This window comes from Lepus europaeus, chromosome 7, assembly GCF_033115175.1.
Source record: "Lepus europaeus isolate LE1 chromosome 7, mLepTim1.pri, whole genome shotgun sequence".
Taxonomy (NCBI): Eukaryota; Metazoa; Chordata; class Mammalia; order Lagomorpha; family Leporidae; genus Lepus; species Lepus europaeus.
The window spans coordinates 76,848,874-76,866,629 of NC_084833.1; the positions used below are offsets into that span (position 1 = coordinate 76,848,874).

General features: G+C 41.6%; 1 pseudogene; it reads left to right on the top strand.

The window, feature by feature from the left end:
- The first annotated feature begins 4,929 nt into the window (after window positions 1-4,929).
- On the top strand, window positions 4,930-7,719 carry LOC133763855 (elongation factor 1-gamma-like; annotated as a pseudogene).
- Window positions 7,720-17,756: the final 10,037 nt, after the last annotated feature.

Below are 17,756 nucleotides of genomic sequence, written 5' to 3' on the forward strand. Positions count from 1 at the left end.
TAGCTCCTTTTTAAAAGATAAGCTGGTTGTAGAGGCTTGGATTTATTTCTTGCATTTCAATTCTGTTCCATTGATCTATCTGATTTTTACCAGTACCAAGCAATTTTGATTATAACTGCCCTGTAGTATGTGTTAAAATCTGATATTGTGATGCCTCCAGCTTTGTTTTTGTTATATAAAATTGTTTTAGCTATTTGGGTCTCTTATATTTCCATATGAATTTTAACATAATTTTTTTCTAGATCTGGGAAGAATGTCCTTTGTATTTTGATTGGTAGCACACTGAATATTTAAATATGGACATTCTGATGATATTGATTTTTCCATTCCATGAACATAGGACATTTTTTTTCAATTTTTGTATAATGTTCTATTTCTTTCTTTAATGTTTTATAATTCTCATTGTAGAGATCTTTGATATCCTTGGTAAAAATTTATTCCATGATATTTGTTTTTTTGGTAGCTATTGTTAATTGGATTGATCTTAGAAGTTCTCTCTACTGACATTGTCTTGTATACAAAAGGCTGTTGATTTTTATATATTAATTCTTTTTTTTATTTTATTTTTTGACAGGCAGAGTGGACAGTGAGAGAGAGAGACAGAGAGAAAGGTCTTCCTTTTGCCATTGGTTCACCCTCCAATGGCCACTGTGGCTGGCGTGCTGTGACCAGCGCACCACGCTGATCTGATGGCAGGAGCCAGGTGCTTCCCCTGGTCTCCCATGGGGTGCAGGACCCAAGCACTTGGGCCATCCTCCACTGCACTCCCGGGCCACAGCAGAGAGCTGGCCTGGAAGACGGGCAACCGGGACAGAATCCGGCGCCCTGACCGGGACTAGAACCCGGTGTGCCGGCGCCGCAAGGTGGAGGATTAGCCTATTGAGCCGCGGTGCCGGCTCTATATATTGATTCTATATCACACTACCTTACCAAACTCTTCCATGTATTGCAATACTATCTTTTTGGACTCTTTCAATCCTTTTTGTATAATATGTCATTTGTAATTCCAGATACTTGACTTCCTCCTTTACTATTTGTATCCTTTTGATTTCTTTTTCATGCCTAATGGCACTGACTAAAATGTCTAGGTCTATATTGAATAACAATTTTGAGAGTGAGCATCCTTGCCTGGTTCTGAAAACCAGTGGAAATGCTTACAACTTTTCCCCATTTAATAGGACACTGGCCATGGGTTTGTCATAAATTTTGCCTTTATTGTATTGAGAAATGTTTTTGTAGCTATTATGGATGGGATTGATCTTAGCAGTTCTTTCTCAGCCGTGGCATTGCCTCTGTATACAAATGCTGTTGATCTTTGTGCATTGATTTTATATCCTGCTACTTTGCCAAACTCTTCTATGAGTTCCAATAATCCATTGGTAGAGTTCTTTGGATTCCCTAGTTTGACTTCTTCCTTCCCAATTTGTATCCTTTTAATTTCTTTTTCTTGCCTAATAGCTCTGGCTAAAACTTCCAGTACTATAAGGAATAGCAATGGTGAGAGTGGGCATCCTTGTTTGTTTCCAGATCTCAGTGGAAATGCTTCCAACTTTTCCCCATTCAATAGGATGCTGGCCATGGGTTTTTCATAAATTGTTTTGATTGTATTGAAGAGAATGTTCCTTCCATACCCAATTTGCTTAGAGTTTTCATCATGAAAGGGTGTTGTATTTTATCAAATGCTTTCGCTGCATCTATTGAGATAATCATATGGTTTTTCTTCTGCAGTATGTTAATGTGGTGTATCACATTGATTGTTTTGCGAATGTTGAACCATCCCTGCATACCAGGGATAAATCCCACTTGGTCTGGGTGGATGATCTTTCTGATGTGTTGTTGCATTCTATTGGCCAGAATTTTGAGGATTTTTGCATCTATATTCATCATGGAAATTGTTCTGTAATTTTCTTTCTCTGCTGCATCTTTTTCAGGTTTAGGAATTAAGGTGATGCTGGCTTCATAGAAAGAGTTTGGGAGGATTCCCTCTTTTTTTCGATTGTTCTGAATAGTTTGGAGTAATGTTCTTTCTATACACAATTTTCTTAAAGTTTTCATCATGAAAGGGTGTTGTATTTTATCAAATGTTTTCTGTGCATCTATTGAGATAATCATATGGTTTTTGTTCTTCAAATTCTTAATGTGATGTATCATGTTGATTGATTTGCAAATGATGAATGATCATACCAAAGATAAATCCTACTTGGTCCAAGTGAATTGTCCTTCTGATTTGTTGCTGGATTTAATTAGTTAGTATTTTGTTGAGGACTTTTACATGTATGTTCATCAGAGAAATTGGTCTATGCTTCTCTTTTTCTATGTATCTTTTCAGATTAAGGAATTAAATTTATTCTGGTTTCCTGGAAATTATTTGGAAGGATTCCCTTCCTTATAGTTGTTTTGAATAGCTTGAGAAGAATTGGAGTTATTTCTTCCTTAAATGTATGGTAGAATTCATCAGTGAAGACAATTGGTCTTGGGCTTGTCTTTGTTGGGAGGGTCTTTATTACTGATTCGATTTCTATCTTGGTTATTGTTCTGTATAGGTTTTCTATGTCTTCCTGGCTCATTTTGATTTCTCTTTAAAATCTCAATTTCAGTGGAACAATTTTCATTCATATCACGTATAGTTTACTTCATGAATTTACTTCTGATTGCTTTTGAGTAATCTGATGATTAGTTTTTTGAATTCTGTTTCTGGCATTTCCTCAATCTCTTCATGTTCACCTTCTAATATTGAAATGTTATAATGTTCCTTTGAGGGGATCATAATGTTTTCCTTATTCTTACTTCTTGAATTTTTTCCTTTAATTTTTGGTATTTGTAGAAATTTTTATCTGATGGCTTTTGTCTTTGATCTGTTTCTCTGTGACTTAGTGGATTATCTACACTTTCAGTGAATCCCAAGAGGTTGTGCTGGTTATGACCATGGTACTCTGTTCAGGATTCCAGGGTGGGGTGCATATCCTGGTTAAGACCCCAGGTGGGCATGGTAGCTCTCCTCTGGTTAACTGGATGAAGAGGAATGGTTACTTCTGTAGCTGTGACTAGCCCTTCTCCTCACAGCTGAGGGATGCCTTGGTGTTAGTCCCCAGTGTGCTCAACACTCATCCACACTGCTTTACTAACTGCAAATTTGATCTGTGGAGTATTTCCTGTGAGCACAGTTCCCTCTGCTATGAGCTGCTATAGGCAACTGAAGAGCTCAGAGAGTACAGAAAAGTGCTCTGTGGTTGTCCAGGTCTTAGCCACACTCTGTCTCTTCCTATGCAGTTGCTGTTTCCTCAGATTCAGCTCCCAGGGCTCTCTGGGTAGTGGATTTTTAGTGGGGCCACTCTGCCCTACTAGCCAGTCCTGTCTATAAGGAAACTATAAAGTGTTTCCAGAACCACTATCTGTATGTGGTCCTCCCAACCAGATTTTGTGTCATGGAGAAGGTGGGTTATTAGGTCTGTGGTTCGCAGGCAGGTGAAGTATCCACCTACTGCAGCCCCACTCACTTAGTGCTGGGAGGATAGGAGAGTCCTATATGCAGTGTTTCCCCTCCATAGGTGTGGCTCCCCAACCCCTCCCATTGCTGGGTTAATGGCTGGTGCAGCATGTGTGGAAGAGGAAAGAATTCTGTATTGTTGTGGCCCTTGCTGATTGGGTGAAGGGTGACCCCTGTTATTGCTGGGCATGTGCAAGAGAGGTGGAGCAGCAGCTAACTGCCTGTGTCCAAAAATGGTGTGAGCCCTCTCCCTGGCTTGCTGCTGTTGCAGGGAGGGAGCATGCCTTTGGGTGCTCAACCTGCTGTCTAGGGATTCCTCATGGAACTCTAAAAGCAATTCCCCAAGCTCTCCTGCCTGCTGTATCAGCAGTGCCATTGGCCTGTGGATTCCCCTCTCACCTGGTTTGCTGGAGCAGGCATCTTCCTCCCTGGATACAAGCTTTTGTTGTCTTTTGTTGTGTATTTGCTCTTTCCCCACATGTCTGGACTATTTCTATTGCTTTCACAGGGTTTCCTTCTGTGGTTCTTCTGCAGTTTTATCCTAAGAGTGTACTTTCTTCCCTTTTAAAAAATATTAATTTTACCCCATGTAAATCAGACCATCCTTTTGCTATTCCGCCATCTTGGAACCCCCTATACTGCCTTCTTTACTAGCACATTGTAAGATACTTAGTGGAAAAGAACATGTGACATTCAGATTTGTATTCTCAGTGACTAGCAGAGTATCTAAACATTGTATGTTCTCATTAATTGCAAATGAAAATTGAATGCATGATTAATATCATTAATGAGCTTATGGACAAATGGCTGGATGGACATCTGAGTTCCGAGATGTAGTTAAGCACGTAGTACACTTATTAAGGAGTGATTTCAATGTCAACACTCATTAAAAGGGGAAGAAGGAAGCAAGAGTGGGCAGATGAAAGGCTGAGCTATGATGTGGGCCTAGGAGCAGCTTTGGGGCATTTCCTTTCCTGAGTGCTCTAACCTCCAACCATATTATTTATCTGGAATTCCTCCTTAGCTCATTTCCAACTTCCCTGCCTTCTCCTTTGGACTATATTGTCCATCCTTTCTTCTGAGTTTTCACAGTATTAGGTACTGTTTGCTTAACTCCATCTCAGAGTCTGCTTTAGTGAGAAGACAGCTTTCTAATTCAGGATATCTTCTTTAGATAATGAAGAGAAATGAAACAAGAGAGTAACATCGTGAAAACTGTGCTTTAGGAAGATCAATTTTGTAATAGCTTAGAGATAATATTTAATAGATCAGTTCTGGGCCACTGTTGTGGTCTAGACAAGAGATTATAAGGACCTGAAGTTTGAGAGAATAAAATGGGAGTAGAGAGGGGAGAAGTAGAAATGATGCTATAGATATGCAATTAGGGAAGAACTCATCATAGATATTTCATAGAGAAAGAGATAAAATAAATGGAAAAAGGAATGGGGTCCATTGAGCTCATGAACTCAGTGATAACAGGATTTATTGGGCAAGAGAGGTATATAGGAAAAAGGAAATCCAGATTGTCATTTTGAGGGTGAATTCTTGCAGGATATCTCTGGTAAAGATGGCCAGGGCATTGTGAATGGGTCTGGATTTCAATAGTTGGGAAAAGAAATGTGGCTATCATCATCCTATGTGTGGAGACAAATGTAGAGAAGGAGATGAGCTTCAAGGAGAGTCCTTGGTCAAAAGAGGAGGGATAATGGAAAAAAGTCTGGAGTAGACTCACACATAAGGCACAGAGTGAAAGAGACTGAGGATGAGTCATCAGAGCTGAAGGCTGAAGAGGGTGAAAATTTGCAAAAGAATAGCAGGCAACAGCATTAGTTGTTCCGCAAGATAAGTATTGCAAGTAAGTTAAAAGAGGTAAGAACCTAAAAGTTATTCACCATTCTTATGCTCAAAGCTTTCTGTGAGGAATAGATTATTTAAGACGGAATAATGCTAAGTCCTGTCTTACCTTAACTTCAGAGATTTGGTGAAGGTGCACGCACAATGTTGGAAGAAAGCTGAGTTGGGGATAGTAGATGTTGATGAGCCAATCCCACTCTTTGGGAGCAACCAATAGATGGAAAAGACTTGGTGGAGAGTGAATAAGCTTTCTCCAGGAGCAAAGAAGAAAAGCATTCATGGAAGGATCAGAGGTATGAAAAGGCCTGTTTCAAAATCAAAGACTCTCCATTTACTGTGGAAAGAATGGCAGTGATGGAGCCAGCATTGTGGCATAGAGGGTTAGCTCTCCACTTGCCATGTCAGCATCCCATATGGGTGCCAGTTGGAATCCCGGGTGCTCCACTTCCAATCCAGCTCCCTGCTATGGCAACTGGAAAAGCAGTGTAAGATGGCTCAAGTGCTTGGGCCCCGGTACCCACATGGAGATCTGGAAGAAGCTCCTGACTTCTAGCTTTGGAACAGCCCAGCTCCGTCCATTGCCACAATTTTGGGGAGTGAACCTGCAGATGAAAGATCTCTCTCTCTCTCTCTCCTTCTCTCTCTCTCTCTCTCTCTCTCGCTTGCTCTCTGAATAAATAAATCTTTTAAAAGAATGGCAGAGCTAGTGCTGTGGTGTAGTGGATAAGGCTGCTGCCTGTAGTGCTGGAATCCCATATGGGGGTGCTAGTTCAAGTCCCAGCTGCTCTACTTCTGACCCAGTGCTCTGCTATGGCCTGGGAAAGCAGTGGAAGATGACCCAAGTCCTTGAGCCCCTGCACCCTCCTGGGAGAACCGGAAGAAGCCCTGGCTCCTGGCTTCTGATTGGCTCAGCTCCAGCCATTGCAGCCAACTGGGAAGTAAACCAGCGGATGGAAGACTCTCTCTCTCTCTACCTCTTCTTCTCTGTGTGTGTGTTAACTCTGACTTTCAAATAAAATAAATAAATCTTTTTTTTAAAAAAAAAAAAAAGAATGGCAATGACTACCTAAGGCACATTCTCAACTTTGAGCAAGACAAGACAGTCATGACTTTGTAATTTGCCTCCCTTGCTTCTGCAGGATCAACCTCAGTGTCATTTTCTCTCGAATCAAATCACTCAAGTTACATATAATGCAAGAGAGAGTGAGAGTGAGCAAGAGGTGAGGAATTCTTCAAAGTTTATTGCTCTAGAGGCTGATAAATAAAATTTTATTTCTAACAAATGTAGCCTTTAGACTTTTACATCTCAGGAAGCAGCATTTTGAGCTTGGGAAATAATGCTCTGTACTCTGCAGAATCACCATGCTGGCTGTGATTTTGGATCTGTGGGGAAATACTCCATATACAGCAGCCCAGGTGATGCAGTGGTGAGCTTTGCTGATAGTCATATAGTACATCATGAACCACAACAAGTAGGCCACTAAGAATGTTAAGGAGGTGAACTGAATTCTGTGACAGATAAATGGTCTCTTGAAGATGAGGACTTCTTTGTGGGCAAGCATGTGATACTGGCTGACATCACAGTTGTCTGTGCTCTGTTGTGTTTGCTTACACAAGTCTGGGAGCCTTTGTTCTGCCAGGCTTTTCAAAATACCCACCGCTTTTCCTTATCTGCATTAATCAATCCCAGTTTGGGCTGTCTTAGGGAGGTAAAACTGTGTGAGAAGATGGCCCAGTTTATTGCTGAAAAGTTCACAGAGAGCCAACCTTAAAAGAACACGCTATGGGAAGAGATGTAGAAACTCCAGGTTGAATGAAAAAAAGGAGATAAAGACACCTTCCCCAGCTTTGAAAGGAGTGATAGACAAATGTAAGGAGACACTAACTGTGAATCCAAGGCAAAGGACACTTTTGCTCTTCTACCCAAGGGCACCTTTGTGTTGAATGAATTGAAGTGCAATATTCAAGTGAAGACACACTCTCTATGATGCTGCTATATTTTTGGGAGCACTTTAGTAAGGATGGCTGGTTCCTGTGATATGCTGAATAACAGACAACCTGATCACCGGAGTGTTCCAGAAATTGGATGAAGTGAGGAAGAATGCCTTTGCAATAGTAGCTCCACTTCTGGAATGTGGGTCTTTTTGGGCCAAGAGCTTTCCATTCTTCTGAGTTAACCTTGACAGGTGGACCACAAGTCATATACTTGCTAGAAACTGGATCCTGGCAGTGAAGAGACCCAATCGCTCATTGAAATGTACTTTTCCTGTGAGGGGCCCTTCCAACATGTGGGCCAAAGTCTTCAGCCTGGACAATACTTTCAAGTGAATATCTCTTGCCATTGCCTAGCTGCCCATACCTGCCCTACAGAAAGATGAGTTTATTAAACGAAAGTGAATGTTGAAAAACAAAATAAAACAAAAAAGAATGCACTAACTCAAATTTTTTAAATGCAATTTGCTCACCTTTAAAAAAAGTATATTATTTCTAATTTTGTAGTTTTCTTGTTGGTTTTTGAAGTCATTTTATGGTCATATTTTTGGCATACATATGAGTATAGAGAAGAAAATAAAATGCACCTATAGTCTTGGCACCCAGAGGTGGCCACTTTTAGCAGTTCGAGCAGTCTCTTCTATTCTGTGTTTAGGTGTATCTTTCTTCTTATTGAAATTGCACTTGCAGGTGGAAGAGCTCTCTCTCTCTCTCTCTGTCTTCCTCCCTCCCTCCCTCCCTTCCTCCCTCTCTCTCTTTCTGTAACTTCGCCTCTGACATAAATCATCATTTTAAAAAAAGAAACTGCACTTGCAGTTTTGTGTTTTGTTTTCTTTATAGAAGCATTCTCCTCTGATATTATCTTTGGACTTCTGAATAATTAATTTCCCTTGAGTAGTAGCTCCACCTAGCTTATATCCAAGTATTTCTCATCTGTTATCTCTCCATAGAAAGTTTTTCTAAATATCTGTGTCCCTCTTGCCAGTATGATTGAAGGTTGTCACCTTGTGCCATGTCCCATATTCCTCACTGGCTTATCACATAGACACTGAAAGACCCTATGCCTCCTTGTGTATGTTTATTGGTGAGGTGCTCCAAGGCAAGAACTGCATCTCATTCATTTTGCTTCCTGATATGTAAACCTTTTATTATGTATCTGTTGACTGACTGGTTGGCTACATAATAATAAGTAGCATTTTTGATAGCCTAAGGGGCAAGCATTGTGCCAAAGAGTCTATCCATTTTGTTTCTAATCCACATCATAGCTCTGAGTTTCACAGGCAAGCATTATTATCCCATTTTACAGGTAAGGAAGCTGGTGTTTCAGCTTATTGACTCTAAGTTATTAATTAAAAGCCTTAATTAAGGAGAGTAAAACCCTAGATCCGTTTCCTTCACCTATTCATAAGATCACTGTCAATAGAACAAGATGTGAAGGTTGTTTTCTAATAGTGAATTATAGGAAAGAAAGATAAAAAAAGGCATGTATAAGGTGATGAATCAAGGAAAGAAGGAGCTGGAGCTTTCTACTGAGGTAGTAGTATTTTTATCTCTGACATTGTTCAGGATAGCATATTATCATAATCGAAAGAAAATAATCTGATTGGCTGCATTGTTTAGTTTTTTTTTAAATTTTCTGTGAGCAATATATGCACTGTTGTCCACACCTGTTTAAACTGCTCAAGCCCATCGTATACTCTATGTTCTGCATATATAATAATATTGATTATAGTAGGTAGTGTTTGGTAAGTATCAAATGAGTACAGCCAGAGTGGACAAATAAAACCCTCATCTTAATAAACATCACAATTTCCCCTTCACCATTTTCTTCTTTTTGAGGTTGGTTCTTTATCAAAAAAAGTTATTTAAGGGACACAAATTTCATGTATTTCATATATACAGATTTAAGAACATAGTGATTCTTCCCACCATACCCTCCCTCCTGGCTATGCTCCACCACTCCTCCTTCTTCCTCTCTTATTCCCACGTATTCCGTTTTTACAATGATCTAGTTTCAGTTTACTCCATACTGTTTTTGAACATTTTATCTTTGGTCCAAAGATTTAGAAAAGAAGCTGGTTCTACAGCGAGGGCACAGCAGTTGGTGATTCTGAGATTAATTTAATATGGTAACTTTTGCAATCAGATATCCAGAAACATGCACACATCCTGGAGCTATATGCTGATTGCTTCTCAGCTGTGTCCTCTTAGGGGCCCTCCACAACACACCATTATATGTGTATTCTTGTCTCTAAGAACGATAGATACAATTTATTAAGTACTCACTGAATTAGATATTTATTTGTATAGTTTACCTCATTTATCCTAAGAGTAACCCTCTGGGAAATCAAAATAATTTCCATATAATAGCAACAAAGTAGGGGGCCGAGTCATTTAGTGTCAAAATTTTTGCATTTGAACTTGAGGCCATATGATGCTAAAAATCTTTGTTCTTTCCATTTTGCTAAATCTCTTGTTCATGTCCTCATCCCTAACCCTGCTTGTGAACATCTAATCTCATTTCTTTGAGTAGAACCGTCTGATTTCCTATTGGGCAGTCATATATTTCCCATTAGAAATGTCCATAGTGAAGCTGCCAAGAGTTCACCATCAGTGATCTTGATATAGAGGTGACCCAAATCAGGCCACTTAAATGTTCTGTTTCCAGTGTTTTTTGAATTTTGAGCAGTATCTGTTCATTGTGGTGACAATGTCCTGAGTAAACTGTCATTCTCTCTGTTGTGTAAATCTCAGAGCTGCCTTTAGCTCCAGTACTTGGAGCCTCATTATTCAGGTTTTCTTTAATTCAGCGAAATATACCACAGCTTTCTGGTAAGTTAATTTGGGGGCATGAATTGAAAAGAGTTTAATAGCAGATATCTGTTTATTGCAACTAAAGAACCACAACAAGCATAGTCATGTCCTGTGCTTCATCTTTTAAAAGCAAAATATTATTAACTAATCCCCATAGGGACAATTACTTTGTTTTATACTGTACCCTTCCTCCAATCTTTCTTGTTTTAAAACAAAACACTAAAGAGGGTTTGGGGGCTTCAACATGTTCACATCAAGACTTAAAGATAGTCATGGAGGCTCTAACACATTGCAGGTTTATGGAAGCCCATTATGCAGATACTAAATCTGGAAACTAGATGAGTGAAAGATTTGACCAGACTTTCAGGATGAATTCATGGACAAGAGGGAACTGGGAATTAGCCATCCACTATAAGGAAGGAATTTGATAAGTGCTTTGACCATATGGTCATATCACAATTGTAAATGTTTCTTTACAATATAACAACTCCCAAACTTTAGGAAAAATTCGTTTTACTTCTCCCAGCAAATTGTTTTGCAACAAAATTTTATTTAAAAACTAATTCATAAAATTGGTACAGTTGTTTTGTTGATTTTGTTTTAGGAATCTGGGGAATCTCTTCCTTTGTGAACTTTTAGAACAAAGATCCAGTAGAAACAACTCTATCAAAGATACCTTCAGCATTAAAACACCCAGATGCCTGGTTCTAAGGAACAGGTCAGGATAATAGTCCACAAGCTTAAGGTATTGGTTCCTTATTTTGGGAGTTTTCACTTATTATTTCACAGAGGACTTATACTCTAATGAACTGAAAATAAAAAACACAGAGTAGAATGCATTTGTTCACCCATTCATATTTGCAGTAGGTATTAAAAATGACAACAGCAAATAGTATTTATTGCCTCAAGGAGCCATAATAGAGAAATCATGAACTACCCAGAGTAATATATATTGCTGTAGTCCAGGAACCTGCAAAAATCCACCCCACAGAATTGGGTGTTTAGCCTAGCAGTTAAGGCTTCAGCATCCCATGTGAAAGTACCTGGGTTGAATACCTGGCTCTGTTCTTGACTTCAGCTTCCTTCTAATGCAGACCCTGGGAAGCAGCAGCGGTGGCTGAAGTAAATGGTTCCATGCCACCCACGCATGAGACTTGTATTGCATTACCAGCTCTCCTTTTGACCCTGCTGCAACCCAGCCCCTGCTCTTGTGGTCATTCAGAAAGAAAACTAAAGGATGAGATCCCTCCCCTCCCCTCCCCTCCCCTCCCCTCCCCTCCCCTCCCCTCCTCTCCTCTCATCTTCCTCTCCCCTTCCTCCTCTCCTTTCCTCTTCCTCTCCCCTCCCCTCCTCTCCTCTCCTCTTCCTCTCCCCTCCCCTCCTCTCCTCTTCCCCTCCCCTCCCCTCTTCCCTCCCCTCCTCTGCTCTCCTCTGCTCTCCTCTCCTTCCCTCCCCTCCCCTCTCTCCTTCTTAAACAAATGCAAATTTTAAAAATAGCTCTGACTACATATTCTGAGTAATTTTTAAAATTTTCTTTTTATTTATTTGAAAGGCAGAGTAACAGAGAAGATTAGAGAGAGAGAGACAGACAGACAGATACATATACTTGTTCACTCCCAAGATGCCTGCAATAATCAGGGCTTGTCCCGGCTAAAACTAAGAGCCTGAAACTCCATCTTGGTCTCTAACATGGGTGACCATGGCCCAGCTACTTGGGCTGTCTTCTTCTGCCTTCCCACATCCATTATCAGGAAGCTAGATAAGACACAGAGTGACAGGGACTTTGAATTGGCATTCTGATAAACGATGTCAGAATCACAAGGGATGGCTTAGCTGGCAATGCCACAACCCTGGACTCTAAGATTTATTCCTAATGCGATTTTAGTTATTTGGAATTATATAGTATACATTATGTTTATTTAAATCTTATTTTTGATATGTGACCTATGTTAAAAAGAAAAATGGAGCAAGAAACTTGTCTGGTTCATCTGTATTCCTAGCAATGTGAACAGTTCCTGAAACACAGAAGACACTCAGTAGATACAGACTGACTGACTGACTGACTGAGTGAATGAGAAATGAGTCTTACCTAGAAATTCTTAAGATGGTTTCAGGGACAAAGAGATGATTGAATTGCATCTTAAACCTCAGCTTTTGTTTAAAAGATTGAGGTTTATTACTGATAAAAGGGCATTTCATGTAGCAACATATTTTATGCAAAAACATGGCATAAAGAACATTTAATTTGTTGATGGAACACCGAGTAATAGTTTAGTTAGCAGAAACCAAGAGTATGTGAAGGAATGATGAGACTTCACAGGTTTCTTGGGATTGATTCATGAACTTTTAATTTTAATCTCTCAAAACAGGATTTCCCATCAAGAGTTTTATAAAAGAGGGGTTGCTAATATAAAGAGTACAACAAATATGAAGTAAATATATGATATTGGCATTTGAGATCTGATTATTGTTTATAGTCCAGTCTATAATCTTAAGGAACAGTGATTCTTGTAATTACTACTTATTAAATTCTTTTTTAGTGGAGGATTAAGCTTGTGATTATAAAGTAAATTGAATGTATGTCATTGCAAGAGCTAAAAGAAAAATAAGTAAAGAAGGAGGAGGGAAGGTGAGAGTGAGAGAAGGAAGGAAAGTGGGTGAGAAGCATCATCATGTGCTTAAAACTGAATATATGAAATACATGAAATTTTTTGCCATTATATAAATTGATAAAATTTTAAGAAGATTCTATCTCTTGGAGATCCACTCCTGCAGTACTGAAATGTTGCCAGGAAATGCACTTGAGTTGGGTCAGGGAGACCAGCTAAGAAGCCACAACATACAGTATGTAAGAGATCATACAGGTTTAAACCATGGGTCCATTGAAAGATAGAGGGAACTAAAATTAATATTTCTGTCCTCACTGGCGTTCAGTTTACACGGGCCATCTCATTTGCAGCACTTTATCCACTGAAGGCATTAAATACTACCAGGCGCACCTGCTTCTTTACTTGAGCATCACTCAAGAATAGAACTCAAGCCAAGTAAAATGCAATTTTCTCAGTATGTGACTTCAGCTAAAAACAAGTGAGCACAGCAGTTCCTAATTGCTTGACTGGAGACTTTTTACTAAGGTGGGGAGATCAATTTGAAATAACAACAACAAAAACAGGATGTATTCTGTGGCAGATAATTCTCCAAAGGCAATCTGGCCAAGGGGAAGTCTATAAAATACAAACCTTATGCAATAGGAAGTTATTTTTTTAAACAACAGTTCCCAAGTTCTTAGGCATGAAACAACAATCCATGATGTAAATAATCTTACATTTCCAATGGTTGGAACATTCCCTATTTTGGGGCATTGGGGGAGAGGTAATTACTAACTTTTACCTTGGTCCTGAAATACATAACTATGTGACTTCACTACTGGAGATATTTCTTAATCATAAACTCTGCAGAGCTGAACTTCAACCATAAAATTGGAACTTAACAATTTGAGGAACAGGGAGTATTAAGGACTGTCACAAATCATTGTTGTTAAAGAGTTAAGAATGGAAGCCTGATGCTACTTCTCTTATTTTTTTCTTATAGCTGATTTAAGATTATACTTGACACAAGGGTTAAAACTCAACCTGGGACACCTGCATCCCATATCAGAGCTCCTGGGCTAAAATGCTGGCTCCAGCTTCCTCTTAATGCACACTGTGGGAAGTAGCAAATAATAGCTGACTTACTTGGGTCCCTGCCACTTGTTTGGGAGACCTGGATTGAGTTGTATGGCCCTTGACTTCAGCCTGGATAAGTCCCTACTATTATGGGCATTTGTGAAGTGAACCAGAAACTGGAAGATCTCTCACAGTCTGTCTCTGCATGTCTCTCTGCCTTTTAAATAAAAAAAAAATTAAAGAATTTTAAAAAGAGGGTACACTTTAACTATGATAACACTACCAATCATGTTATCCTGTGACATCTTTAGTATGAAGGAAGGGTGCAGAATGCCAAGGCATGAGGATTTGCCTCATCCTGGCTATGCTCACTGGAGGAAGGGGGAAATGCAATGACTTCCGTTGAAAAATAAACAATAATCACTCGCTACAAGAATATACTCCTTTAATGATATTCAAAATCTTTACAGCCCGGTCACTACATTCTTTTTCTTACAAATCTCGCTGTCCAAGAGACACTTAAGGTTTGCCATTCTTTCAACATTTCATCCTGTGTTACCCTTGCTGCTTTTGCTGCACCTTCCTGCTCTCTGAAATGCTTTCTTTTCTTTTTTTAAGATTTATTTATTTGTTTGAAAGTCAGAGTTACACAGAGAGAGGAGAGGCAGAGAGAGAGAGAAAGAGAGAGAGGTCTTCCATCCAATGGTTCACACCTCAATTGGCCGGAACGGCCAGAGGTGCGCTGATCTGAAGCCAAGAGCCAGGAGCCTCCTCCGGGTCTCCCATGTGGTTGCAGGGGCCCAAGGACCTGGGCCATCTTCTACTGCTTTCCAAGGATAGCAGAGAGCTGGGTTGGAAATGGAGCAGCCGGGTCTTGAACCGGTGCCCATATGGGATGCTGGTTCTTCAGGCCAGGGAGTTAACCCACTGCGTCACAGCGCCGGCCCCTGAACAATGCTCTCTGATTTGCCAGCAGAGTGCCCTCGTACAAACATCTTCACACACCTCTAACTGCAACACATGCCTTCCTTATAAGACTTACGAGGTTACTTCAAAAAGTTATGGGATACATGGAATTTTTTTGAAATCGCTGCATATTGTTGGGCCCCTCAGTAGTAGAGATGCCCACTTGCTCGAGAGGACGCCCTAAAATCCAGACTCCAAACCAGCTGATGCAAAAAGCATGAGGTATTTATTGTACGTTTGCGCAAACGGGCCCCTCACCTCAGGCAGTGAGGAGCCTTGAGCGGCAGTTTTACACAGGTTATATAGACAACGAATTAGCATATTCCTAACGCATGCATAGGATTGGTCAGTTCAGAGGGACCGTTAGCATATGGGAGAATGCTGGCGAAGAATGCTGGTGGAGAGTGCTGGTATAAAATGCAGAGGTGGCACGGGATTGGTTGGTTCGGAGGGACAATTAGCATACCGGAGAATGCTGAGGGAGAGTGCTAAGGTGTTACAGGATTGGCCGGTCGCAGTGACATCATAAGTGTGCGCCTAGAGACCCTCCGAAGGGAGGGGCAGCTCTGCTCTGGGGCGCGCCCAGAGGTTTCCTGGAGGGGAAGGGCAGTTCTGCTCTGGGTAGCATCTAACCTCTTAAGAAGCCCCTGATATTTGCCCAGGCCTAGTTTCCTGTCCCTCTCCCCCATAAGGGTCCTTCATTCCCTCCTTTTCTCTTTGCACAGATTTTAATCCTAAAATCTATTGGACCTCGGAGATCTTTGAAGCTTGACACTGGTACTGTTGAGTCAGCACCCGGGTTTGGAGTTAAACTTGCCAAGCTAGGCGAAAGGGTGGCTGGCAAGAGGGGTGGTCTGGGGAGAGCCTGCCTCACTGGAGGGAGGGAACTCTGTTCTTGCTGGACTGGGTTGAGTCCCACTGACTGGGGACTGGGAGCCATACACGCCCCAATAGTTAAGACTATTTTTAGGGATTTTTGTCAAATTATTCTGGTCAGGTACATCCCAGGTATCTAACCCAGTAACCAGTTGACATACGTTCGGGTATAAGGTGGGCCACCATGCCCTGGGGGTATGTAACCACTAACAGACCAGGCCACCCGTCCTGTGGGGGAAATTACTTCCCACGTTAACAATTGTGGAGCATGGGGATTGGAAAAACAATGGGGAAAGGCCAGGAACATCACAAATATTAAACAGTTTTTGAAAGTCTTAGCTTGAGCGGGTTCTGAGTGCGCTGGAGCTTCCATTTGGCTGGTCTATCCGGATCCTCGGGGCCCTGGGGAGGTGGTGCTCGCTTCACGTGTGAGGCGTGGACCCACGCAGCGATTCCGTCGACCTTGAGAGCGGTGGGAGTTGTCAACAGCACAGTGAAAGGGCCTTGCCACCGGGGCTCTAGAGTTTTAGATTCGGACATACACGGCATCACCGATTTGGAAAGGATGTGGGATAGTTGTCGTCTTGGGTTGGTAGGCTGCTGCAAGAGGTTTCCAGACCTGGTTCTGGATGATCTGGAGCGCTCTCATCCGGGCCTGTAACCTAGGGGCATCGGCAACGGAGTCACTGGCAAGGTCAAGCAAGCCTGCTATTGGTGGGGGCCCTCCACAAAGGACCTCGCATGGTGTCAGTCCGCAATGAGAGGGCGTGTTTCGGACCCGGAACAACACCATAGGGAGGAGTTGGACCCAGTCTTTAATGCCAGTCTCCAACGCTAATTTGGTCAAGGCGCCAGATGTTGGGTCTTAGTCCACCCGTACAAGGATGGACTGGGTCCGAGGAAAGGTAAGCGCGCCGCTCGCCCGTTCCCCAGCCTCCTGGTCCCGGAGACAATCAGACGCAGCGGGGAGCCAAGTCTAGCAAGGACTCAGTCACCTTCTGCATAATAGTACCTTTTATAACACAAAACTGCAGAGTCATTGGGGCAGGGCTAAGGACCAACCAATCACTTAAAAAACACCTTGGGGGGGGATTTCTATAGGACTAGCCCTATGTCTATACACTTGTTACTAGTTTTGTTACCTCCCTTGTTGTTGCGCAGCCAATTAGTTTTAGTGGTAAACAACTTTGGATTCCGCCCATCTTACTTGGCTCCAGCTCAGGCGGGGGCACCCGGGCCTGGCCTGGCCTGGCCAGGCTCATGCCCCACAGATTCCCCCTTTTTGTTTTAGCACGCGATCCCTGTCTTAGGTTGCCCCCAGCCGTCCTTGCCCTTACCCGTCATTGGTAACCCAGGCAGCTTGGCCATGAGCCCTGTCTTAGGTTGGTGCAGGACGCTGGGTGCTTTACCCGTCTTGGGGTGTCGCGTGACTTGTAATTATGGGGGCGTGGTGAGCTTTCTCCACCGCCTGTCTTAGGTTGTTCCGGTCCATCCGGAATCTTACCCGTCGTTGGCAATGTGGAGAGTACCGGGGACACTTCTCCAGTTCAGGGGATCATAGCCCTCTGTGGCTAGCAGCCTCTGGTAATGAACCTCAACCTGTCTTACCCTAGTTGCCTCTATGCGCTGTTGTATAAACTGTATAAGCCTATTCGTTATGCATGGGCCAATGGCAAGGATTAAAAGCAGGGCAAGAAGCAGTCCAAGAAGAGAGAAGAGGTAGGGAAAGAGTCCATTAAGGCTCATCCAAAAGAGGCTTTTTTGGAGTACACACTAGATTACCTTGGAAACCAGAAATAAACACCTTGAACATAAGAGTTAGCACACAAAATCCGCACATAACTTAGAACTATTTAACAGAGCTAAAAAGAGCTTACATGACCTAACTTTAGAAATGGCAGAGTAACCCACTAAGCAGACACTGTTAGAGAGAGACACTATAGTTTTTGCAAAAGCAGATCTGTAAAAGAAACAAGTTTAAAGCATATTAAGGACATATAAAAACTTGTAAGACCACCTTAGCTGGAAAGCAAAAACACGAATACAACATAGGTCCGACATCATCTACAATATTTTAACACACTGCATAATTTAAATAGACT